Source organism: Delphinapterus leucas, chromosome 3 (assembly GCF_059928025.1).
Source record: "Delphinapterus leucas isolate spDelLeu-1000000601 "Yukka" chromosome 3, BTC_Dleu_Yukka2, whole genome shotgun sequence".
In the NCBI taxonomy this organism is placed as follows: Eukaryota; Metazoa; Chordata; class Mammalia; order Artiodactyla; family Monodontidae; genus Delphinapterus; species Delphinapterus leucas.
This window is the reverse complement of record NC_143131.1, coordinates 150,439,700-150,466,883: the sequence shown is the minus strand read 5'-3', so window position 1 is coordinate 150,466,883 and position 27,184 is coordinate 150,439,700. Positions and strand designations below refer to the sequence as shown.

Genomic DNA, 27,184 nt, shown 5'->3' with positions numbered 1-27,184 from the left:
AAGACAACCCTCAGAATGGGAGAAAACATTTGCAAATGAAGCAACTGACAAAGAATTCATCTCCAAAATTTATAAGCAGCTCATGCAGCTCAATAACAAAAAAACAAACAACCCAATCCAAAAATGGGCAGAAGACCTAAATAGACATTTCTCCAAAGAAGATATACAGACTGCCAACAAACACATGAAAGAATGCTCAACATCACTAATCATTAGAGAAATGCAAATCAAAACTACAATGAGATATCATCTCACACCGGTCAGAATGGCCATCATCAAAAAATCTAGAAACAATAAATGCTGGAGAGGGTGTGGAGAAAAGGGAACCCTCTTGCACTGTTAGTGGGAATGTAAATTGATACAGCCACTGTGGAGAACAGTATGGAGGTTCCTTAAAAAACTACAAATAGAACTACCATATGACCCAGCAATCCCACTACTGGGCATATACCCTGAGAAAACCATAATTCAAAAAGAGTCACATACCAAAATGTTCATTGCAGCTCTATTTACAATAGCCCGGAGATGGAAACAACCTAAGTGTCCATCATCGGATGAATGGATAAAGAAGATGTGGCACATATATACAATGGAATATTACTCAGCCATAAAAAGAAACAAAATTGAGCTATTTGTAATGAGGTGGATAGACCTAGGGTCTGTCATACAGAGTGAAGTCAGTCAGAAAGAGAGAGACAAATACTGTATGCTAACACATATATATGGAATTTAAGAAAAAAAAAATGTCATGAAGAACCTAGGGGTAAGACAGGAATAAAGACACAGACCTACTAGAGAATGGACTTGAGGATATGGGGAGGGGGAAGGGTAAGCTGTGACAAACTGAGAGAGGGGCATGGACATATATACACTACCAAACGTAAGGTAGATAGCTAGTGGGAAGCAGCCGCATAGCACAGGGAGATCAGCTCGGTGCTTTGTGACCGCCTGGAGTGGTGGGACAGGGAGGGTGGGAGGGAGGGAGACGCAAGAGGGAAGAGATATGGGAACATATGTATATATATAACTGATTCATTTTGTTGTAAAGCGGAAACTAACACACCATTGTAAAGCAATTATGCTCCAATAAAGATGTTAAAAAAAAAAAAAAAGAAAACAGATCCTGAATTAAACGCATGTGACTCTGTTGCCTGAGAGAAGGCAGTGCTGATGATTTCACATATATATGAATGTAAACTGAGGCTCTAAAGTCTATGCCTGGGACCAATCCTGGTGCTGCTCTGATTAAGGTTAAATGAGAAATCTCTTTCCCAAAATGGCATCTTTTAACATTTAATAAAAATTAACTGAAGTGCCTACTATATGTGATGTCCTATACTAAGTATCAGGAATTCAGAGGGAAACACAAATTACCCATAGTCTTTCCATCAAGGGTATCCCCTGTCTGAGGGAGGCGGACGTTAAGCATGTTAAGGCACAAATAAAAATCTAATTATAGGTGGCGATTAGGACTCTACTGAAAGGTGCTGGTGGGAAGTGAGGAGCTAGTGAGAACAAAGAAGTGGAAGTACTGTAGCTTGGGGCGGCAGTGTCTCACTCTGTAGCCAAAGCCCCACCTGAATTTTTTCGCCCTCTTATATGATCACCTTAACAAACTATGCAGTGACGTTTGGTGTGTTTTGAAGACATAGCTGGTGTCTTTGTATGCAATGTTTTAATCTGCCGTAGGGGTTTGCCATATCTGTAAACTCCACTACTAGGTCAAAGGTTCCTGACCAGCCTGCTTCAGATACCTTAATCCGAGTGTCTAAAGAGCCGATGAAAATATTTACTTCTTAATTTTGATATATTTATATACAGCAAAACCAAATTAATGTTCTGCTTAGCAAGAAACATCAACTGAAGCATAATTTAAAGTTTATGAGAACTTTTAAATAATGTCCTTGACTACTCAGCTTTAGAATTCGGCACAAATTATATTTTCAAACTCTCATAGCAAATCTAAACTTAATTAAAAGAATATTCTAAGTGTTTTTGAAAGCCAGTGATGACATTATGATGTCCAAATCCTATACCATTAATATGTAAATAACTGTAAATGTAGTCACATAGTTGAAGTATGTTTTCTGTCAAACCCGTTCAGCTGCAACATGCATTTATTGTAGTACAGTGAAATAAGAAAAAAAACGTAATTATTGGTCATTCCCACCACGACAGTAGGAATCAGAGATATGGGAATAATACTGCTCTCTTGTTAATTCATAACACTCAGAAGCCTTATAGCTAAATCCCTGTGTGCCTCTTTTCCTATAACAAAATTTTAGAAAAGGATGATAAAAAGCAAATAAAAAGGGAATACAGTTTTCCCTTAACTTCAGTCAAAGTTGGGTAAATGTCAACATTCTGGAAGAATTCAAGAAACACTTGACAATGGCAAAATGATCAAGAGTGACATAATCAACAAAATTCTACTTTTTTTTCTGTTCTGAAGTTTGAGGAGTTGCACTTACTAACAAGATTACACACTCTTTCGTTTTCATTAAAAAAATAAAAATAATCATGGATGATACAGAGGAGAAATTTACAATCTGTACCTTTTATCCTAAGTTACGCAGCTCAAGTTGCAACTGTCAGCTCCAAATATACTTTATAATAAGGGCACAGAGTTAAAATCTTGATGGACAATAATATATCAGGTTGCTATGGACAAAGAATAAGACATTTCCACTATGGCTTCTGGAAACAACCATTATATTGGTGGTCTTCCCTATTCGCCAAGATTAATCAAAAATGACTGTCTTATGTTTGCTTTACACAGGCAGACAAAATCTTTTAAATTCATGATTCAATGTTCAACATTCTAGTTGATTATTTTAATCACATCACACACAGAAGTACTTCAGTCATCCAATATTTCCCAGGAGGCACAGCCTCAAGTGCCATCTCTAATCTTTTTAGAGCACCTTCTTCTGCTGCCGTTCATTAATTAAACAGAGTTTTGCTGATGATTCTTTTGGCTGCTCTTCCCCTAGAAGCTGCCCGATCTCTTGTCATCATATTGTTTCCTTCATCGCAACCACGCTGGTTCATCATCAATTATTTTCCTCCTTCAGAACTATTTTCCTCTCTTTGACGACTTGATAAATCTTTACAACCAAATTCTACCTCACTTATTCAAATTACTTTTCTTCAAAGGCACTACCGCTCTGTCTTTGTAATCATTTCCTTATTCCCCAAAGGAGTTTAAGACTCCAACATCAACTACAGACATACATAAGTAAGTGCCCAGATTAAAGAGCAAAATTTCAATCCAGGAGCCAAGTTTGATACTAATATCCGTGTCATTCAGAAAGGGTCAGGAACTGGGGTAGCAATAGTAATCTATTCATTTATTTTCATTCACTCAATGTATTCAGTGCTATAATTCATTCAGAGCTATATTTATTAAGTACCCGTGTTGTGTCACCACTGTTCTGGACACTCTGGTGGGCAAAACCGAAGTGGCATTTTTGGCAGATTGTGTTTCTCAACAGAGTCATACCCACATGTCCCTCTCATCATGTAACTTTGACATTTCCACCATAGAGGGATGAGGGCCTATGTTCTTTCCCCCTGAATGTGGATGCACTTGCAACTATGGCAGAAATAACGTTATTTGACTCCTGAAGCTAGATTTACAAAGCCACACAGTCTCTGCCTGGTACTTCTGTGACACTCACGAGTGGCAATAAGTTACTATGTAAGTAGTCTGACTGCTCTGAGGTGGTAGCCATGCTGTAAGGAAACCCAAATAAGCAGCCAGCAAGAAATGAGTACTCCAGTTTTGATTGAGTTCACTACCAAAAGCCATCACCACCTTGCCAGCCACATGAGTGAGCCATCCAGAAAGTGGACCTCAGCCTCAAGTCAAGCATGGAGCAGAACAAGTCATCCCCACAGAGCCCTGCCCGAAATGCAAATTCCATAACTACTGTTGTTTCAGTCACTAAAAACAGTCACTAAGTTTTGGAGTGGTTTGTTACTCAGCAATAGATAACTGCTACATCCCAGACCTCAGAATACTTACAGCCTACAGTGGAAGATACAAAATGTTACCAACTTACATCTCTATGACATACTGTGATATACACCCTGTTGTCATATAGTTCACTCTGTTTGGGTCAGTGGGGTAAGAACAAACACCCTAGGAAGCCACACTTCCAACTGAAACTTCACCTTTGTATGAAAGAGAAAGAGCTGTTTCTTCCTCATAAACTTCACTGCCATTTTCTGGAACACATGGCATATAAATCCAGGATCATCACGAGCATGAGAGTTATGTTTGCAATTCAGTTACAGCTCTAGCCAAAACCTTGACATTCAGAAGGCTCCACAAAGTCAAAGTCCAGGAAACCAGAAAATAATTTAACCCCTTTTGCCAGAACACTCTTCCTAAACCTTAATATAATCATGGACTATTAATCCCACTGCTGGGAAGCTTTCTTTTTAAACTACCACACCTGGAATCTAATGATAATGATGATGTTCCTACTCTATTGCACCTACTACTGATAATAATACATTTATTGATCGATTACTACTACTAAATATTTTACTAAGCATTGAGTATACATTTTCTCACTTAATCATCAAGTAACCCTATAAGATAAATGCTAATGTTATCAACGTTTCATGGAAAAGGAAATTGAAGCATAGTAAAGTGAACTCAGTTGCCCAAGGCCACCCAACGTGTGAGCAGTGGTATTGTGTTTGAACTCAGATAGCTTCAACCCACAGCCTGTACTCTTAACCGCTGTGTACACTGTCCTCTTTTGTACTACGGCAATGCCTTTCTCGGTTTACTCATCTTAACTGCCCAATTGATAGCAAGTTCCTGAGGGCAAGAATCAAGTCTTAGTCATATTTTATCTGTATAACCAATAATGAAGTGCCTGGTAAAAGTATGTTTGGTGCTATGTAAATAGACATTACATAAACCCATGATGGGATGAACTGTATAAGTCACTTCTCCTTCCTGGTAATATCCTTAACAGGAAGGTGAGGTGATTACAGTAGGTAGTCAGAAATATCCGTTTCAGCTCTGAAATTCAATTATTCTCTGACCTCTACTACCTTTTTTTTAAAAAAAAAAAAAAAAAAACCCTTCACCCTTAACATTTTTTGAAATTTATTTTATTTATTTTTGGCTGTGTTGGGTCTTTGTTGCTGCGGGCGGGCTTTCCCTAGTTGGGGCGAGTGGGAGTTACTCTGCCTTGCAGTGCATGGGCTCCTCATTGCAGTGGCTTCTCTTGTTGAGAAGCATGGGCTGTAGGTATGTGGGCTTCAGCAGTTGTGGCACGTGGGCTCAGTAGTTGTGGCTCACGGGCTCTAGAGCACAGGCTCCATAGTTGTGGTGCACGGGCTTAGTTGCTCTGCGACACGTGGGATCTTCCCGGACCAGGGATCGAATCCATGTCCCCTGCATGGGTAGGCGGATTCTTAACCACTGCACCACCAGGGAAGTTCTGACCTGTACTACCTCTAAGTGAGGCAGGAACTGAGAATTTTCATTGCCTTACCCCTAGACTAGAGAATAAGATGTTTCATAGGGTTGTACTGAGACTGGCTTCTCCTCTTAGCATTGGGATTTCCTGTGCTACTTTAATGAAAGAGTTCATTCTCTACAGATCCTTGAGAGTCACTCAGTTGAAAGAGTCAGTCACACCTTTGTTCCTAGAGATTGGGGGAGAAACAGAAAATTCCTCAAGGCCCACAGGGCTTGGCAGTTCTTAGGGGAGACAGAGATCAAGGTTGGGATGCCATTATCACTCTTTGGGTCTCTTTGGTCCTCAGGAACGACCCATTCAAGGCCTCCTCATCACAAGGTAAGAGAAATGAGAAGCTGAAGCTCCTTTTGCAAGGTGGCAAAATGAACTCCACATTTTATAGCCTAGTTCTTGGAATTTGATGTATAAATGCTGTGGAATGCTGAGTCGGCTTTAGGAGGGAGATGATCTACCTCTGCTACCTAGTTTAATTTTGCTTTTTGTGGGGGGAGGGGAAGAGGAGGGAGGTATTAAGTTCATTGCCAAGCAAAATTACTCAGCACAACCCTCCCTATTTGAGCTCTCACAAATGAGAGGCATGGATCTCTGCCTCAGATTCTCTGCTCCACTTAGGTGTCAGAGACATCACATCAAAGCCTTTTACTTTTCCTCTCAGAAATGCTTGTATTTTTCCCCTGTGACATCTACTGACTACTCTCTCATATAATTTACCTGGACTTCCTGGGTTGTAATGTTTTACTATTTCCCCAGCAATGACTTTAGAAAAGCATTTTGTTACCTACAGGACACAGTTCATGCCCTCCTTTTCTTACTTATAGTCTTGCCAAGTTGTCTGTAAAATGAGTCATTTCCCTTACTCACTAACATGGTAAAATGAAAGTTGCCATCTTTGGCAGGGAAGGAAAATAGCCTAAATGGGTAGAAACCGTGTTTGACTAAAGGGTTAATATATGGCAGTTTGACACTACAGATATTTAAACATTTTCCCTGTCTGTAACCACAAGTATTATATTACATTCCTATTGGATCTGCCTACAGTAGTACTTGGCTCTCTTTTCTTCATGTGTTAAATATACATTTCCTTTATAGCTAACAGTTTGGTCAACTCCTGGAATTTATATCTCTTCTATGAGCCTCACTGCTCTGTGATTTCCTGGGGACCACTCCTAGACTCATCTTACTACTCATCCTAGTGGACCCTTGTAAATATTGACCCTTGGTATCTGTCATTACAGTGATGATCGACACAAGCAGGCACTTCTGCGAGCCTGCCAAGACGACTCATTCTCCCAGGGTTACCCAACTGCCTTGCTCACATTGGATGTTGGCCAATTTCCTCCAAATCAATGTGGGAGAGCACCAAACTTCTATTTTTTGTCCCTCCTTTGTTCTTTGACAACAGCGTCTAATGACCACACTCTCCCTCCTCTGTTTCCATGGCTAGTAACCCTGAGGTCACTTTGACTCAGATTCTTTCTTTGAGATGAACATTAGTCAGACTGTTAGGAATTCATGTATGTATAGCTTGGCAAAGAGGTATATAGAACATTGGAATGACAGTCACACACCGTCCTGGGCTTTTGGTTTCCCTTATTACTTTCAGTCTGCCTCACTGTGTGGAAACACTGAGCTCCCTGCTTCTTTCTAACCTTCAATGGTTTGGTATCTTTGATTGCTTAGTCTCCTTATAAGATCTGAATCCACAAATCTCCTCTTTTACACCTGTCATGAAGAATTACAGCATTTTTGAAACATGCAAATAGTCTCTTTACTGCTTGGCCTCCTTCCAAACCTCTACCTTCCTTTCTTCCATTTATTCATTAGACATTTATTGAGCACCTATTATGAACTGGTATTGTTCCACATACTGTAGCTAACTTGTTCTACAAAAGAAATGAGATTCCTGGTGCTTATATTTCTGGAAGGCAGGGAAAGGAGGGACCAGAAAAAAGAATAAACTATAAACAAGATAACCATTGAAGAGATGAATTAACTAACAGCAATTATAAGGGGTAAATGTAATAGAGAGTGACTGGGGGCGGTAGGACTATCAAAGAAGATTTCCGAGTTCAGATGAAATGATCCTGAGAAGGAAGGGAGGAGTTCCATATTTGAAAGAATCTAAGATAGTAAATCTTAGAAGTTCTTATCACAAGAAAAAAAAATTGTTTGTAACTGTGTAAGGTGACAGAGGGTAACTAGACTTATTATAGTGATCACTTAGCGGTGTATACAAATACTGAACTATTAGGTCATACACTTGCAACTAACACTGTACGTCAGCTTTACCTCAATAACAAAAGGAGTTAGTCATGCGACCAATGTTTTACAATAAGAACATATTTCGGGCAAAGGGAACAGCATACTCTGTGATGGGAAAAACTTAGCCAGACAAAAGAACAGAAATAATGCAATAAAAATGGTTGAACCAAGCATAAGAGCAGGAAGGCATTGCATCTCACCCATATTACCAAAGGTTAAACAAAGAATTAGTAACGATAAAGATGACACTGATCATTTACTTCTTCTATTCATTTGTTTCAGTGACACGTGAAGGAACTCAGCTTAACCCATTAGATACTGAACCAAAAATCTGTGAGACTGCAATCAGGCAACCAATTCAGTACATCTGGTTCTGTTGTGTTACCTCAGCCTGTCCTTCCTTTCCAACTTTCTTTCATAAGAATATATCTTTGAATTCTACAGAAACATGAGTGTGGGATATAGCATAACACCAAATTTTGAGAATTAGGAGATAGAAATATATGCACATGTGTTCCAAGAAACAAGCACAAGACTATTTAGAGTTATGCTATTCATATCAGTCAGACGAACAAATGCCATTTATTCTAAAATGGATTAATTTTAGAATACTTACAGTAGAATAAATTGTGATACATTCATACAATAGAATGAAAATGACCAAGGTAATGCTACAAAAAAGAACATGAATTACTATCACAAATGTTGAGTTGTGTGAAAGAAGATAGACATAAAGGCATATACACTACTACAAATCAGTTTATCTGAAGTTAAAAGTACATTTTAAAACATCATTTTTGTTTGTTTTTGCGGTACGCGGGCCTCTCACCGCCGCGGCCTCTCCCGCCACGGAGCACAGGCTCTGGACGCGCAGGCTCAGCGGCCATGGCTCACGGGCCCAGCTGCTCTGCGGCACGCGGGATCCCGCCGGACCGGGGCACGAACCTGCGCCCCCCGCATCAGCAGACGGACCCCCAACCACTGCGCCACCAGGGAAGCCCTAAAATACATCATTTTTGAATGCATGTGAATGTGTAAAACTATAAAGAAAAGCTAAATTATAATCATGACCCTCAGAAGAAGGGCAGTAGGGAGGGGGGAAGGAATGGAGTCAGAAGTAGGCTGGGCTGCTCAGCAAATCTGGGAAGCAAGCAATTATCCATTTCTTGACCTGAGTGGCATTACATACGTGTCTTTTTTCTTTTTTCTTTTTTCTTTTTTTTTTGATAAATCAGTGACCTACATATCTTTTATTATAGACTCATCCTTAAGGATACTAAATTTCACAATAAAAATTGGTTAAAAGTAGAGAATAACATAGTTCCTAGTATACACTAAATATTCCATTCATTTAAAAAGATGGTATTATTAGTTTGGATAAGACATTTCTCCTTACCTGGAGAAGGATTAGGTGAAATGTTTTCTAAATACCCTGATAGCTCAAAGGAAAAAAAAAAACACACACCTATTTTAAGAAACAGTTTAGGGACTTCCCTGGTGGCATAGCAGTTAAGAATCTGCCTGCTAATGCAGGGGACATGGGTTCCATCCCTGGTCCAGGAAGATCCCACATGCCGCGGAGCAACTAAGCCCATGCACCACAACTACCGAGCCTGCGCCCTAGAGCCCGTGAGCCACAACTACTGAAGCCCGTGCACCTAGAGCCCGTGCTGCACAACAAGAGAAGCCACCGCAATGAGAAGCACGCACACCGCAATGAAGAGTAGCCCCTGCTCGCTGCAACTAGAGAAAGCCTGCGCGTAGCAAGGAAGACCCAACGCAGCCACACATACATACATAAATACATAAATATACATATATATATTTATATATATATAAAAGAAAGAAACAGTTTAACCTACTGAGTCTACTAGCCTACTCTGTACACAGTTCCCTCGGTGTAACATGAAATCCAGATTTATGTTTGTACAAACTAACATTTGGAAATAAGCATTAATAAATAAAAAAATATAATTCATCATTGCTAGAGTAATTTAGATCTTACTGTGTGTTCCATAGCCATTGAATTTCTATTTTGCCTTTCTTTACATGTGCATAACTAATAGACTCATTGCAATAGTTTATGTCTGTTTGCCCTGCTACTTTAACAACTGAATGGAGGTAGGGCCCTTTCTTGTTTTAATGACTGTAGAATCCTTGGAATCTGCAGTACTATGTGGCACACAGCGGGCAGTGAAGAGTGTTCTGTGGTTCTACTGATTCAAGTTATCCTATCACAGGGCTCACGGTACTTTTAGAAGTGAAAAGTAATACTAGCTGTTAGAACAGATGCACGCAAAAAAAAAAAAAAAAAGAACAGATGCACGCAAATTCTCAGTGACGGATAGTAGCTTTACTGGCAGGGTCTGAAACAGTGGTGCTCCTGTGTCACTAGTGATGGGGGCACAATGAGAAATCCTGGCAGAGCCTCCATCACCAGCGACACACAGGAGCACCACCGTTCCAGACCCTGCCAGTAAAACTATTATTAACTATTACAGTTTGGTTGAGCCTGCAAAAACTACTCAATTGACTTTTTTCACCCAGCCTTATACACCCTTCCCCACCAGAAAGCAGGTGAAGGAAAGATATTGAATCGGCATTTGAAAGGACTTCACTTCTCTCCTTTCCAAGCCACCCTTCAGTGTGACCAATATCAGTGATTACTTTATGTTATGAAACTAGAGAGTAAACATTTAATTTATGTTTTTGTTTGGTTGTGAAGACGTAGATGTACACACACACACATACACACACACAAAGAGAAAGAGAAAGAGAGAGCGAGAGAGTACTTGCAAGAGTGTTTTAGAGAATGTCTCAAAACATTCAACATTCAAAACAGAGAACAGTTCTGCTGGAAGATTAATATTCATTCTCACATAGTGCTGGGTAAGTTTGAAATTAAAACCTCAATTCCTTGATTCATATCAATAAAGGGATATTTCCAAGAAGCTCTTTTTCACATCAAAACCTTAATTTGTCAAAGCAAACAATGTCCTTCTTTTTGCAAATGCTTATTACCTTTTCAGACTATTCCTAAACTGCACATTCTTTCTTATTAAAAGTCAGCTACAGATATGTTGGCCATTCAAGACAGATGCTGACATTTTAAATTTTCTAATAGGTTACCTTCAAGTGCTGAGTGATCACCAAGAACTGGAAATGGTGGATAATCTGCCTCTGTGATTCCAGACTAGAGCTCACAGAACCTTTGGGTAATCAACATATAGAACAGCATCACAGCACTGGGGTGGTTTAAACATGGACAAACTGGCATAGGTAATGTGGTTGAGAATCAAATCACTGAAGTACTGGAGATTAAACAGAATTAATGAATATTATGCTGCAGTCTCCATAAATGAGCCAACAAATATGCAGCAAAATCCTGAACTGCAGCCTTGAAATAAGGAGCTTAATGTAATTCCATGTTTATTGGTTTGCCTAGAAACTAACTTAGAAGGGGGTTGGGCAGGCAGGACTACAAAACGTGAAGGGTTCATAGGTTTAATAAGGAAATTATTAACTCTGAACTGCGTGGCGATGTGAGATATAAGTTCTCCAGTGTTCTCCTCTTCCACAAGCCCCTTAACATATTAGAAGGCAAGGTTAGAGGGCATGCAGAGAGGTTGCTATACAATGACAGAGCAGTGCTTAGGGCTCCAGACAATCATGGACAGCAAATGTCATCATATTCAAACCTGCCGTCATTGCAGCCAGAGATTATCTCCCCTTCTTGACAAACTGCATCTGTGGGTAAAGCTTGCTTATTGATTTTTCCTAAAATATCTTTCTCGAAACATACTGCTTAGGACTTGGTTATTACATGAGAAATTTCACCAGTTAATTAGATTACTAAGGATGCTAAACATTTAAAAAAGGACAGGTAGGGGATGGGAGAGAGGGTTAGAAGACAGTTGAATAGCTCTTATGATAAGAAAATTAACAGGCTGTGAAATGGGGCATGTGACTTCATTCAAAAGCCTTTTGGAAGAGGAGGGATTAGTTTTTAAGTTTTAATTGCAAACCACAATGTCTTAAGGAGTCACTGATATCACTCATGTCAGAATCCCTGTCGTTAGTTCAGCTTCTTGTTTTTATTCAGATATAGAAACTGAAAAGCTGATGCCCAGGTGGCAATTGAAGAGGTATCATTTTAGCATTTCCTCTAAAACCATTAAGATTTACTCTCACTTTTAGCCCTCTCACTTTTAGCACAGTGCACACGCAGTGCACATGCAGTGCACACACAGGAGACATCGTGCTTTAGCATCTTAGCTTGAAAGAGCTGCTCAGGGAGGACATATTTTCTCCTAATTATTCTTGACAGGTATTAGGTCAGATTAATTATTTTAAAATTCACCTGAACAACAGCGTCTTTGCTAATTACTTCAGGGCATATACGTAATTCATTTACAACAGGGAAAAAAGGAAAAGACTAGGGGAGAATTCAAACCCTGACCCCTTTGGTGGACAATGCATAAAAAGAGGTCCCTTTGTGACCTAAAAGGGGGCATAGGGAGCAGAGAGTATCTGGAGCCTTTACTTCAGAACGAGGATAAATGTTTCTTTATATAAATATCCCTATTTATATATTTATGTGTTTTAAAGTATCCATATTTAAATTATTTTTTAAAGATACATTTGAAACTAGTTTAGAACATATATGTCAGAGTAAGACAGTGAGTGGTTAAGAACATGAATTTTAGAGAAAAGATTTTCCCAGCTCAACCTCTTGCAAGCTTTGCGACCTTGGGCAATGTACATACCTCTTGAAGGTTCAGGTTGTCCTTGTTAAACTAATAATAGCATTTAGCACCTACCTTACGGCTTGTTGTAAGAATTAAAATATGAGATATGTAAACCACAGCATGTGACAAAGAGTAAGTAATATTTGTTAGGTATTATCATTTCTACAGAAACATAGGAAATTAAATAAATGTTTGCCTAGACACTTTGAAGCTAGTCCTAAAAATTACCTTTAAAATGAATTATACCTGTTGGCTTGAACTGCATTAGAAAAGCCCCTTTAAATTTAGGTTCAAATTTCTACAGGGAAAGATGGATTAAAATATTTCAGTAGACTAAATATCCACTGATATTAAGCAAAAGTCAAAACTGTCCAGGGGCTCTCAGGCTGATAGGAGAGTGTTAGTGCGTATGACTTGTCCAGGCCCTACTCAGGTCTCTGAAAGCATTTCGAAACCATTGATTTGTCAGAGAAGCCCAAAGGAAGATTTTTTATATGAAATCTCCTAATATTTAAATGCTTGCTCAGAGGTTTTTTAATAATCATATGAGACAAACTTATTCTCACATCGGTTTTTATTAACTGAAGAATTCTAGGGTAAATTACGGATTTGGGAACTCATAATCCAGCATTTAGATACATATAAACTGAAGACTAATTTTGCTGAGAAAACAAACTAGGTTCAGCCTCTGTTACAAAGGATCGTTTTGATTTCCTTTTCAAATACTAGAATATATTTACAGCTTAAAAATTAGATGGAATAGAAGCCATTAAAATTGATGACATTGAAGGAAGGAAATAGTAGAAATATTTTCCAAATGCAGACCCAAGTTGAAAATACAACTTGTAACACCATCTGCATCAGCGCCATCTATTTTGTTGCCTAACACATATGTTAACATCGTTGTCACTACTTTAATTTACACATCTCTCTTGAAAAACAACTGGATACTGAAGAGAATGCACGCCTCACCAGGCATGTGAGGCAGAAGTCTGGATGGTGCTAATCACATGTGGCCAAGAAGACGCTTTCTTACTTTCCATGAAGGAACTGTGTGTCTTAACACTATCATTAATCTACAAGGACAAAATGTGAATAGAATCCTTTGACTATTTTAGGGTGAAACTCAGCTATTACAGTGAAAAAAAAAGGAAATAAATGTGCTCAGGGTGGGGTGGGAAAAAGAATGCAACTATCTTAAATTGCCAAATGGCTGATTGGAATAATCATCAGGTACTGGCCATTCCTGGTGTTGTGTCGTCTCTTCTCCAGAGTAACAAACGCTCGTGAGATACTGAGTCTGAGGAGGTCACAGATGCCCACATTTCTCCTCATTGAGGAGGTAGCTGAGTTGGTTGGATGTGAATAAAATGCTCAGAAACAGAATAATTAAAACAATAACAAGACTTCCCTGGTGGTGCAGTGGTTAAGAATCCACCTGCCAATGCAGGGGACAGGGGTTCGAGCCCTGGTCCGGGAAGATCCCACATGTCGCAGAGCAACTAAGCCCGTACACCACAACTACTGAGCCTGCGCTCTAGAGCCCGCGAGCCACAACTACTGAAGCCCACAAGCCTGAAGCCCGTGCTCCACAACAAGAGAAGCCACCGCAATGAGAAGCCCACGCACCACAACGAAGAGTAACCCTGGCTCGCCACAACTAGAGAAAGCCTGCGTGCAGCAACTCAGACCCAACGCAGCCAAAGATAAATAGCTAAATTAATTAATTTTAAAAAATAAAATAAAATAACAACAGGCGCCCTATTATCTTTGCGGAAATGAAAGAGGCAAACAGATTTTCGCTCATTCTGTTTTTGTTTCTCAGGGGTAAATAAGCGGTAGCTGGCTTTGGGTAAGAGCTAGCTTTCCAGAGTGAGGAGGCTCACCCGAGAAAAGGCTAAGCTTTTCAGTAAAAAGGAGATTTAAGCTTCTTTTACTTCACAGCCTAATGTTTTTGTTAAAGTCTATTACAGTACCTAGGTCCCCAAATAATTTTGGGTTGAGTTATAGGAGCAGAAGGGGTAATAGGTCAAGAGTTATGAGGGTGTTTTCTCATGTAAATGGTGGTTTGATATTGTTGGTATGATACATATATTTACCTCGTTGTGTTATGATTAATACAGAGAGAGTGTATAGGGCGGTAATACTGTCTTAGCCCCTGTGAGGATAATAGTGATATTGGACTAGAAGAAAGATATTACTACAAATAGTTCTCTGATTAAGTTGATTGTTGGGGGCAGGGCTAGGTCTGTAAGATTTACTAGTAGTCATCATGTTGCCATTAGTGGAAGAAATGTTTGTAGACCACGGACTAAAATTATGTTTCAGCTATGAACACGCTGATAATTTGAATTTGCCAGGCAAAATAATATAGACGATGTGAGGCTGTGGGTGATTATTAGGGCCCTAGTTCCTATGGAACTTGAAGGTGTTTGGGTAAGAAGAGCTACTATGACAAGTGACACGTGCTTAACGGAGGCGCATGTGATGAGCTAGTTTAAGTCTGTTTCGTGCAAGCAGATTGAGCTCATTATAATTACTCCTTAGAAGGACAATATAAGGAATGGGTACCCTACATACTTTGCTAGGGGTTTCAGGATTATTGTGATTCGTAGCCACCATGTTTGCGTTGTAGGGCTGCAAGAATCATAGATCAGGCGATAAGGGCTTCTACGTGCATTTTTGACATCATAGGTGTAACCCATAAAGGGGTATTTTTACTATAAAAGCCACTTTACACACTAATCGTGTGAAAATATGGGATCAAAAGTTAGATATTGTTTGGGCTCAGTACTGCATTGTTAAAAAGTTTAGCGAGCCTGTAGTATTTTGGATAGACATTAGTGCAACTAGAAGTGGAAGGGATGCCACTAGTGAGTAAAATAAAAAAGTAGAGTCCTGCATTAAGCCGTTCTGTTTGGTTTCCTCATCAAGTAATAATAACTAATGTTGGGACTTGTGTTGCTTCAAATCAGCTGTAGAATGGAATCATTTCCATGGCCTTGAATGTTAAGATTAAGAATATATGTAGTATGATTAATATAGTAATAGACAGTTTGTTTGCTTTTTTCCCAAGCCAGTGATTCTTTAGGTAGCTGGAATTGCCTAGCTCTGAGTGTTAGTGGTAAGAGTCATGCCGTTCGAGTTGGTAAAGGTGCTGACAGAGGGTCAGAGAAGATTAAAGTTAAGGCTGCTGTTAGAAAGGTAAAGACTAACAAAACTAATTAGTATGCTGTAGGTTGTGGTGTGAATTCAAATTATATTGCTTTTCGATAAACGTGTTAGTGGCATGAATATAATAGTTAGAACAGTAATTTTAACACTGGAGAAGGTTTGTATTTCGATGCAATCAGTGCCATAGGTGTTTGATAATATTCCTAGCAGGGGTAACCTAGCGCAGCTTTTCAGGTTATGAATATTAGTCAGATGACGAGTATTATGCTAGCTAGAGTGAAATGGATATTTAGAATTATTAGGGTTGCTATAATGAATAATGATAATATTATTTCTTCCTGACATAGCAGAGAAGATATTAAGTGAGATCAATAAATTAATAGCCCTATAAGGGAAACTGTGAATGCTGGAATAATATTTATGTAGACAAAAGATACTCAGTAATTATGAGTTTAATCATAGTTTAACGAGACAAAATCATTTGTTTTCATTTAAACTAATTATCATATTTGTGTCATTCTGATCCCTTTTGAGTTCACTCACAGGCTATACTTACTGCTAGTAGTGAGATCAGGATTAGTGCTATGATGAGTATTGTTTTTAGGTTGCTAGTTTGGACTGCTCAGGGCAGGGGCCGAAGGGGGGCAATTTCTCTCGATCAAGGGGAGAAATGTAACGGCTACCAGGAAAATCTTTATGGAAAATCCTATGGGGTCAAATCCGCATTTGTAAGGACTTGATTCTTCTGTATCTGTCTTTAGTAGGGGAAGTCAGAATTCGCTAAGTACAAGTAGTGAAGCTAGTACTATGTTTGTGGTTAATGCTATAAGGTTTATTATTCTTTTCAGATTGTACTAATTGACTGGAAGACAACTAATTGATACTAAAAGAACACACCCTCAACTCCATTTCACTGTACAGTAGAAACTAACACAACATTGTAAAACAACTCTACCCCAATAAAAGAAAAAACAGAATAGACCCTCATCAATAAATGGGGATGTATAGAAACAGCCATACTATGTCTACAAAGTGTATCAGGCAGTGGCTTCAAATCTGAAATGATTTGAAACTGTAGTTGGCACAGGCAGCAGACAATGAGGAAAAGTAGAGCCAATGATCACGTGTAGGCCATGGAAACCTTTGGTTATGAAGACTGTTGACCTGTGTACTCCATCTGAGATTGTAAAAGCTGTTTCATAATATTCTGAGGCTTGCAGTAGTGTAAAGTAAACTAGGGAGATTGTAATCAAAAGAGCTTGAGGAATATGCTTACAATTTCTTTCTATCAAGCTGTCGTGAGCTTGGGTAATAGGTACTCCAGAGGCCAGTAAGACAGGTGTTGAAAAGTGGTACTTCTAATGGATTTAGGGGGTGAATGCCTGTTGGTGGTTAGCAACCACCTAGTTCAAGTGTAAGGGCAAGACTTGAGTGATGAAAACCTCAGAAGAAGCCTATAAAAAAGAGAACCTCTGAAATAATAAACAGAATTATGCCATATCAACATCCTTTTTGAATGAAACTGGTGTGTGATGGCCTTGAAAAGTGCTTTCCCTGGTGATGTCTCATCATCATTGACATATTGTTAACATACTAGTTAATCAGCCCGAGGATAATAAAAAAGTTGAGTTAAAATGGAATCATATGACTAGATGGGATGCTAAGAGAAGGGCTAAGAGGGCTCCTGTAAGAGGTCAGGGACGAGGATTTACTATATGATACGCATGGGTTTGGTGAGTCATTAGGTGTCATTGTGTAGGTAGAGGCTCATTCACAGGGTGAGCACGTAAGCTTGAATAAGGGCTACTGCATATTCGAGAAAAGTGAGAAGAACAAGACTAATAAATATAATGAGGGCTGTGGGAGGATTCATGCTTAATAGGGAAAGGGATGCTCCTCTGATTAGGTGAATTAACAGGTGACCGGCTGTGATACTGTCTGTTAGTCATAGGGCTAGGGCTATTGGTTGGATAAATAAGCTAATAGTTTCAATAATTACTAGCATAGGGATAAGAGGGATTGGTGCCCCGGGTGATAGAAAGCGGCCTACAGATGCTTTTGCTTTATGGCAGAAGCCAGTGATCACAGTGCCTTCTCATAAAGGGACCACTGTGCCTAAGGTTATTGAAAGTTGTGTAGGGGCGCAAATGAGTTCAGTAAGAGGCCTAGTAAGTTTGTTGGCCAATGAATAAGGGACATAAGGATTAATGTTCTGGTTTGTCCTTTATAGTTCTGGATGTTCATTATTTGTTCTGACATAAGCTGAAGAAGTCATTGTTAAAGAGAAATTATGTGGTTATTAATCAGTCGGTTGAGTGCGGGGGAAAAATACCTGGAAACATAATAATTAAAAATAACAACAGTCAGCCCTAGTATCGTTGGGGTAATAAAAGAAGCAAATAGATTTTTGTTCATTCTGTTTTTGTTTCTCAAGGGTTAAATAAGAGGTAGCTTTTTTTCTCGGTGAGAGCTAGCTTTCTAGAATGGAAAAGCTCAAAGAGAAGAAAGCTAGCTTTATCAATATCAGTATCAATATCAATACTTTGTACATAATCTTTGTATTTCTTGTATCAACCATCTGTAACTGATATTATCATTGCCACTGGCAGGGCCAGCACATCAAGGAGTCAAGATGTGGGGTCTGGGTGAAAAAGATACAGATGAAAATCTTTAACATAGACCATCTGAGATCTTTGCCTACCTCATAAAACTGTTTCAGCATTAAATTTTACATAAGAAATATTTTAGCAATGTCTTGATATATAGTTACTCTAAAATAATAGAGGATGTTATTGTTGGTATGGTTGTGGCTTTTATCTTTATCAAATAAAACCCGGTCCTAAATTTAAAGAGGTTCCAATTGAAATAGAGAACATTAACATGGAATGCAAGCAAATGAGAACCAGAAAAAAAAATATCATGAATAAAATTTCATTGTAGGATTTGACTACATTATTGATTGTTTTTATCATTATGAAATATGAACACCTGCTCTTTCGTGAATGTCAACTCTGGGCTGAACTGTGTTAGGCGCTTTACATACACAATCTCATTTAACCTCACTTAATCACTCTAAGGTAGGTATTACTATAATCGTCGTTGTAAATATGAGGAAATTGAGCTTAAATGAAGTTCAGTATTTTTCTCAAAGTCCCCCGGATGGTGGTGATGCTGAAGCTATGACAGCAGGTATTGATCTCAAGCAGGTAGCAGGGTGTAAGGACTTCCCTCCTTCTGCCCCACTGGACCCCGCAGTACACCATCTAAATTTGTTTGGGCATATTTACACCATCTCTCTACTGTTATGTGTTTGCAAGAAACGATGGAGGTGGAGTGGCAGCTCATGTGATGGAAAGCGTAGAAAAAACTCAGTTCCACGTTTAGCCCCATGGATGTGGACCACCACTAGGGGTCAGGCTAATATTCAGGCATATTTCAGTATTTTTTGGCATAACCATAATGCACAAAACACAAAGCAGCACCTTAATTTGCTCCCCAATATCCAAATGTAAAACAGAACAGCTCTTTGGAAAAGTATTTGGTAGTTTCTTAGAAATTTCGACATAAACTTAACACACAACCCATTCTTTTTATTGCTGAATTGTATAATATATCCATTCATAAGTTGATAAGACGAAAAGCTCCAAAAAAATTAGAGATAAGAGCAGGCCAAGGGTGAGATAAGACTTTGACTCACGCTGTTTCCTTCCTAAAACATTCACCCCTACCCATATCCTGCTGTAGCAACCTCCTCCATCCCTTCTAACTACTTGTAAAAGATTTTGTCTCTGCTTCATGTCTCTTCATCCTCATATCATATTCAACCCTCAACCCACTGCAATCTGGCTTCAGCCCATATTATTCTACTGAAACTATTCTTGCCAACTTTGTTATGACCTCCTTTTTGTTACATGTAGTAGGTGTATTCCAGCCTTTATCTTTACTGCCTGTCTCAACACTTCTGGCCCTGTCGATGATTCCTTCTCTTATACTGATTCTCTTTCCATGTAATTAGTGATATTTTATACTTTTTATTTTCCTTCCACACCTATGGTTACTTCTTCACCAGCCTTCTTTCCGGGTTCCTCCTCCTCTGTCCATCTTTTATGTGCTGATACTACTTAGGCTCCTATGCAAGATCCACTTTTCCTTTTACTTGAAAGTGGGGTCAGAGGATCATCTGCATCAAAATCATGGAACTCTATTTGTCAAGCGTGTAGATTTGTGAGCTACATCCTATAACTACTCAGTAAGACTCTGGAGTTGGTGCCCAGGATTCTGAATTTTATCACACCTCCTGGGTAATTCATCTGACCCCAAAGTTTGAGAATCTCTTCAACATCTTCCTTGGGTAACATCATCCATTCCTAAATGCTCAATTACCATCCACCTGATAAAAGTTCTAAACTTTATATCTCTAGGTCACATCTCATTCCTGAGCTTCAAAATCCACAGGCCCAAATTTCTGCTAGCCATTTCATTTAGAGTCCTACAGAAACATAAAACTTTCTATGCCCCCAAATGATCTCACTACCTTCACTTGCAAACTTCTGTGTTTTCTATCTTTGGAAGTGGAACCAGCCACCACTGCTGCAGATTCCAGAAATCTAATTAGCTTCCCTGACCTTATATTCTCACCCTCCTCTACTTCCAAACAGCTGTGAAGCTCTCTCAATTTAATCTTCTAAAAAATGATGATTCCAGCTACTTCTCTCCATCAACACTTAGTGCTATTCTAGTTGAGGCCAGCATCATGTATCATCTGGAACCACTGTAGCAGATTCCAAAAGAGTCCCTCAGCCTCTAGACTTAGGCTCTCACCTAACCGTGATCTTTTCTTTACACTGAAATGACTTTTCTAAAATGTGAACCTGACCAGGCAGCTTCCTTATTTAAAACCTTACTACAGAATCCCAATGCTCTTAGAAGGATGTTCATGCTTCCATGGTACAACCTCAGCTTACTGCCTCAGTCTTATTTATTATCCCCAGTCCCTGTTTTATCTTTTAAGAATTCTAACTTTTAGTTAAATTTAACTTCTCTTCGAAGAACACCACATCCTCTTTTGTCTCCATACTTTCACATATTATGCTCACTGTGACTGAAAGATTCTTCTCCATCTCTTTGCTTGGCTGAATTCTACTAATACTTCAGGTATCACCTTCCATATCACTTTCCCTGGGAACTCTCTCTGACCAGCCCCCCCACCAAATTCAAATAAGAGGACCCTGCAGTGTGTGATTATAATACGCTGTACCAACCCCATCATAGCACTTATTATCGTGCATTTTAAGCTTCAGTTTACTTAACCTTTCCTGCACTAGACTATAAGTCTAATGGAGGCTGGAACCACGGGACCACAGCTTGGAATGTGCCACTATATATCTACTGAATGATTCAACAGGTGAATGACTTTTTAAAAAATAACCACAATCTAAGAAAAAGTGTTACAATCTTATATTTTCAGCTTTCATATAATCGAATTAAAATCAAGACTGGGAAATTACATTCTAGATCTTTAAATGATAATATGAACATTATTTTAATATAATATTTGAAGTTTTAAGAATACATAAGTATAAATTTATTAATATTTTAGGGAAAAGTATTAGACAGTGTTCACAATTCATAATTTCAGAGCCACCTCAGAATGAGCCATAATAAATTATATAAAATTCTTTTCACATATTTGGATATAAGAAATACCACTATAAGTTTTAAGCTATTTAATATTGTATTCCTATTTAATAGTACCACAAATTGAATAAAGTTCTTATTTAAATAGACATGAAAAAGAGTCTTGTTCAAGGTCTTTTATCCCTGTTTATTCACTTTCTCTGAATGAATGGAATTTGAAAAGCTATAATATACATTCCCTTATTTGAAAACATATTTTCCTCCTCTAAAACTCATTTTTTTACTCTGTAGATTTCAGGATGACCTCTTCACTGGCAATTTCAAGGTACTTCACTTACTTTTGCATGTGGGCTTTTTAAATAGAACCTGACCGCTTTGAACTTTTGTATTTGAAATCCAGAAAGCAAATTCTCCTAGGGTTCCACATTAGGATTCTTCAGCTAGAAGCTAAGACTGGATGTGCATAAAATCAAATATTCAAGCCCTAGAAGTCTGTTCTCATGCCTCCTCACTCAGTGGCCATTCCATAGCAAACTCAGCTCTGGACAGCTCCCTCAGAAATTCACCAAGGTGGGGGAATTCATCATAGATCCAATTCAAGGTGTTGTCACATTGCCACCTCATGACAAATCAGAGCTATGCAACTTCAGAGGACATTGGTATATCCACTGGGATACAGAAATTGATAACAGAGCTGGAAGGTTAATTTTTGCCTTCATATAAATGCTAAACAATTTTTAAAAATGCAAATAATGGAGTTTGGAAGACTGGTTCCTTCACTTACTAGTTGTGTGACCCTAAAGCAAGTAAGATAATGTTTTTTAATGAGCATATATCAAATTAAAAATAAAGTGTGGCTTAAGTATACCACAAATGACATCACACAGGTCCGAAATTGAGTTCTTTTCAAGGGCTGGTTTGTGAATTACATAAGAATATGGGATATAACTCAATATACTAGCATACTCCCTGGTACTGTACACCATTCTGGTTAGCACCAATGGCTCCCAATGACAGGACACCGCACTGCCTGGAAGAAAGTGTCATGATATCAAACAATAGGGCAGAACTCCACCAAGTAATACTGAATACTTTTATTAAGGAAACAGAAAAAGAAAAGAAAATATGAAATAGTGGCAGTTTCTTTGCACAAAAGCTGAGTAAAACTTGTTACCCTCAGGGTAGAAAAGTTTCTTGAATTGGGAAATCATACCCTGAGCTGAGAGTTTGGAACATTTGTTCACAAACCTATTAACTTTTCTATAGCTTCACATTAAACATCGCAACTAGTTTATTCCCATCTGGGCCAGTAGGCCAAATTCTACCCTGAATTTTTCATTGCTATATTCCCTGTGGCTGTTTTTACTGATCTGCACGCTCTTTCTCAACAAAAAGTGGCTTTACTCCTCCCTTTCTAATTTTCAGAAACATCTTTGTCATCCTTATGACCTTTCAGTGAGGGACATTCAGCATAAAGGGGAAAAAAATATGTAAAAGCATCTTTGTGATGGTTGGCAGAAGATGTAAGAGCTGATATCTATGCCCTTGGGTGATTATGTACCCACTGGGGCTCCAGGTTTCTCATCTGCTCACCTGTGAAATCAGGAGAGTGATCATAAATACTATTATAAGTTTTTGTTTCTCTAACAAAGTAACTTTCATATACATTATCTCATTTAATCCTTATAACATCCTTATATCCCTATGAGGCAGATAACACACCCAGCAACATTTCATAATGGTATTATACAAATCCACAGAGGTGAATATGAATCACTGCGCCAGTCAAAAACTCTCATTTAAGGCTGGAGGGAAGATTACTTGTTAACATGCAACAAATATTTCCTGAGCACCTACTGTGTGTTTATCACTGTGTCTACACAATAAGGATGGAGTAATGAACAAGTTAGAACACACCCCTGTCCTTAGCAAGCTTACATACGAGAGTGGAGAAAGACTATAAAGTAGGAAACCAGATAATAAACTAGATGATTTAGAGAGGGACATAGCACCGTGAAGATAATAAAGCAATATACAACTTGGAATGGATTTGAGGCAAATTGTGCCAGAAGCAGATTTTCTTTAAGTGGCTAAAACAAAGTTTAAAAAGTAAGTAACAATAAAAGAAAATGTTTCCGGTACAGGACCAGCAGTACAAAAAAATAGTGTACGAGTACCTGGATAAAACACCCGTTTTGCAATAGTGCAACTTTTAAGTACATATTGTTGACTGTCCACAGTCCATGCAGAGTTACAACTCCACACTTCAACAACAACATGCTGACAGTTCCTAAAGAAAACTACTTAAAAAAAAAGGCATAACCCAGATGTTTCCTCATTTGACCAACTCCATCTAAGTTTAGATGTGCAGAAGGGCTTATTAGATATATCCAGAGTAAGCCCCATGCAGCATGTTACTTGATCAATTTTTCTAAAATAAGGTTTCAGGACAATGACAGTAAGATAAGGGAAGAAAATATGGAGGAATGAAGTCCTAATTACTATACACGCATATTTTTTGACAATAGGGGGAAACCTTTTACAGATAAGTTACAAACAAAGAAAAGTCAAATAAACGATTTTGTACAAGAAATTTAACACGTTCTGTACAATGTGTTCACTTTGCTGTCATCTGTACAAACTCTTCTTAGTTTACTTGGCCATCACCGTCAATATCTGCTTCCCTGACACTTCATCAACCTCTTCATCTGTTAACTTCTCTCCAAGGTTTGTCATCACATGGCGGAGCTCTGCTGCACTAATATAGCCATTACCATCCTCATCAAACACAAGGAATGCTTCTCTAAGTTCTTCTTCACTGTCTGTGTCCTTCATTTTTCTTGCCATCATTGTCAGAAATTCCGGGAAGTCAATTGTGCCGTTACCATCAGCATCCACCTCATTAATCATGTCCTGTAACTGCTTCTGTGGGATTCTGCCCAACAGACCTCATTACAGTTCCCAACTCCTTTGTTGTTATAGTTCCATCACCATCCTTGTCAAATAGTGAGAAAGCTTCTTTGAATTCTGCAATCTGCTCTTCAGTCAGCTGGTCAGCCATGCTGCAAGCGCTACCGGTCTCCGGGACTCGACTACTCAAGCACTCAGCTCGCTTGCTCCACTCGGACTAATTCTGTTCTGCTACTTTAATAGACTTATTTTATGCCTAACAGAAACTCAATACATGGTTGATGAGTAAATCTCCAATCAGAATTCATCCCTCCGTTACCTCTATGCCTAAGGAACAGAGTCTGAATCTCTGGTAACAATACTCCCTGTGTGGAAGTCTGGAAAGAAAGTAGAAAGATTTTTGACAAGGACAGTGATTGAAGAAAGAAACAGATTTGAGAGATTCCAGAGAAAGAAGCAAGGACCACGATGATGAGGGGGAGGTGAAATTTTGGGAGGATTCTGGGTGGGTGCAATGAGGAAGGAGGAAAGTTCCAGAATGATGGCCAGGTTTGGCATGAATAAATGGCTAAACTATCAGTTCTCCCAAAAGAGGGTAACCTGATTTATAATGTTTGACACATCCCTTATCACACAAAAGTGCTCGATTGCTTGAATTGTTTTGAATAGTATGTTTTCATTAGTGCTAATAATGAAAACATAATTAAAAGCATGTTTGTAGTGAGAGGCAATAAGTTCATTTCTGCACATGACAAATTTAAAGTGCTTATGGGACCACTAGGCAAAGAGGTCCCATTGCTTGCTGGATATATACGAATGGAGCAGATGGGAAATAGGGTCTAGATTTGTAGATGTGATACTGATGAGGTTATTGAAAGCAACACAGTATAAAGAGAATACGTAACCTGAGAAGAGAAGGAGTCAGACATTGGAATATCAACATTTAGTGAAGCGATAGGTAACTATGATGAGAGAGGGGTGGAATAGCCAAAGGTGTAGGAGAAAGACCAGGGCAAACTGGTTTCACAGAATTCAAGGTGGAAAAAAAATCATGTAGAAGAGAGTACTCAACTGTGCATTTCACTGGATATAAATTTTATATCAATTAAAAAAAACCACTTACCCTCAGACATCCTTTACTAATTTGTTTTGGCCTAGATTGTTTTGCTTCTAGATATTCACTGCCTCTGTTGGTATGCTGAAACAGCAGCCTCCAGTGGTTATGGTCATGGAGAACTACGATTTATGGACTAGGTATGGTTTTTTCACATAGTACATGCTCAACGAAGTGAGTTGAACTAAATTAATTGTTCTTCAGTCACAACGAAACAAATGCTTTGCATGACGCTCTCTTAGGGCAAAGAACATTGGCTTAAAGTGAAGATCCTGGGATTATGCTGGTAAAACAGTCAAGACTGTTTGCTTGAAATACTGATCCACGGTCCAATCGTTGTTTGCTGGCTGCTGTGGCAATCTGAAGCTCACAAGATCAGCATCTTTGCTCTCCCTTACCCTCAATTTTTGGTTGTTATGGGAGGGACAGCAAGCCAATAGTTATGCTTAGCTCTGAGTATATGATCAATTATTTCTTTCTTCATAGTATGCTTTCTTAAAAAGCCAAAAAGTGCATTTTTACCCTAACAAGCCTTTTAAAAGTTGCTCATAGTGTGCCACTGACAACAATAGTCCTAAATTTCAATTTCTACTCCACCTCTCAGACTTGCTTTATCTTTTTTAGATCTTTTCTTCTCATCTGACGAGAACATGTTTTTCCAGACCTCAAGAATCTTGAGAACTCCACTGAGTCCACAACACCAGGCACTGGGGTCTTGCAGAGGCGCACAGTTACTAAACAGTTGCTGACCCTTTCTTATAGCTCTCTATCACTTTCTTGTTTCCACTCGTCCGACTTCGGAGCTCTCTTGAAAGCCCATCTCCCTTAAGCTACATTAAGCCCCTCTCAATTCCACCCAACATTTTTCAATGGCTCCCTGCTTCCTTAATCTCTACTTCCCATCTATTCCCCTGGTAAAATTTAGCTTCTCTAAATTCTTCACTTATGTTTTGCATTGACATGCCTTATGTCCAGTCATTTCAGTGAAAGGAAATATCCTAAAAGGGAAGGATTCACCAAGAAGAATGAGGACCATTGATGGATTATACTTTTGCGTGTGTCTTTGAAATTCCAAATTCATCTTCATTTTCAGCACGTGGTTATATCATATGATGAAGTGAAATATCAATATGTTAAAAAATATAATTTTGCATTTGTGACGAAATCTAATTTATTAAAGCTATATTTCTATACACACACACACACACACACACACACACACACAAATGGCTATGTTCACAGTTCCCTAAATCTACCATATTTTAGAAATGTAAACATTTTTATATTGGTAGCTACATTACCCCACTGTTTTACTTATTTTACTTAAAAAAAAAAGGAAATATTTGCCTTCTTGTTAAAGGAAAGCTATGTAAGGAAAAAAACGTTACTTTAAAACTATAAAAAGATATATCAGAAGAAAAAGAAGTATGAGAGGCATCTAGGAATTTCAGAGTTCTCTCATGGGCATGGTGAAGTGAACACTACAATCAAGTTAGAGTTCTACCACATACTATTCCTATGTTTCTGGAAAAGTCATGGAGTCTATATTCATGATCCATAGGGACGCTGTCAGAACCAACAAGATAACCTACCTAAAATTGCTGTGTGCTCTTATGTTCTCCCAGAATTGTAGTGAATGGGAATTATTTGGATTGTGTGGAAACAAGTATATAAAGCAAGCTCCAGAAGAATTCTGTTTTCTTTGTTTTTCTGATCAGGTTCGATACTATGATCAGATGCATTATATAACCTCTAAATGCTCTTGTCCACTGTAGAATATAACTAAGTACTTCTATTCAAAACCAAGTCATGTTACCCATCTGACTATAATA

The 27,184-nt window shown here is 38.6% G+C and overlaps 1 long non-coding RNA gene and 1 pseudogene across 4 annotated transcripts in view; both read right to left on the bottom strand.

Annotated features, from left to right (window-relative positions):
- The window catches only part of LOC149749735 (uncharacterized), a 76,216-nt gene that overhangs the window by 11,368 nt on the left and 37,664 nt on the right, over positions 1 to 27,184 (bottom strand). The gene's annotated exons all lie outside the window — the stretch shown is intronic.
- On the bottom strand, positions 23,743 to 24,598 carry LOC149749736 (calmodulin pseudogene; annotated as a pseudogene).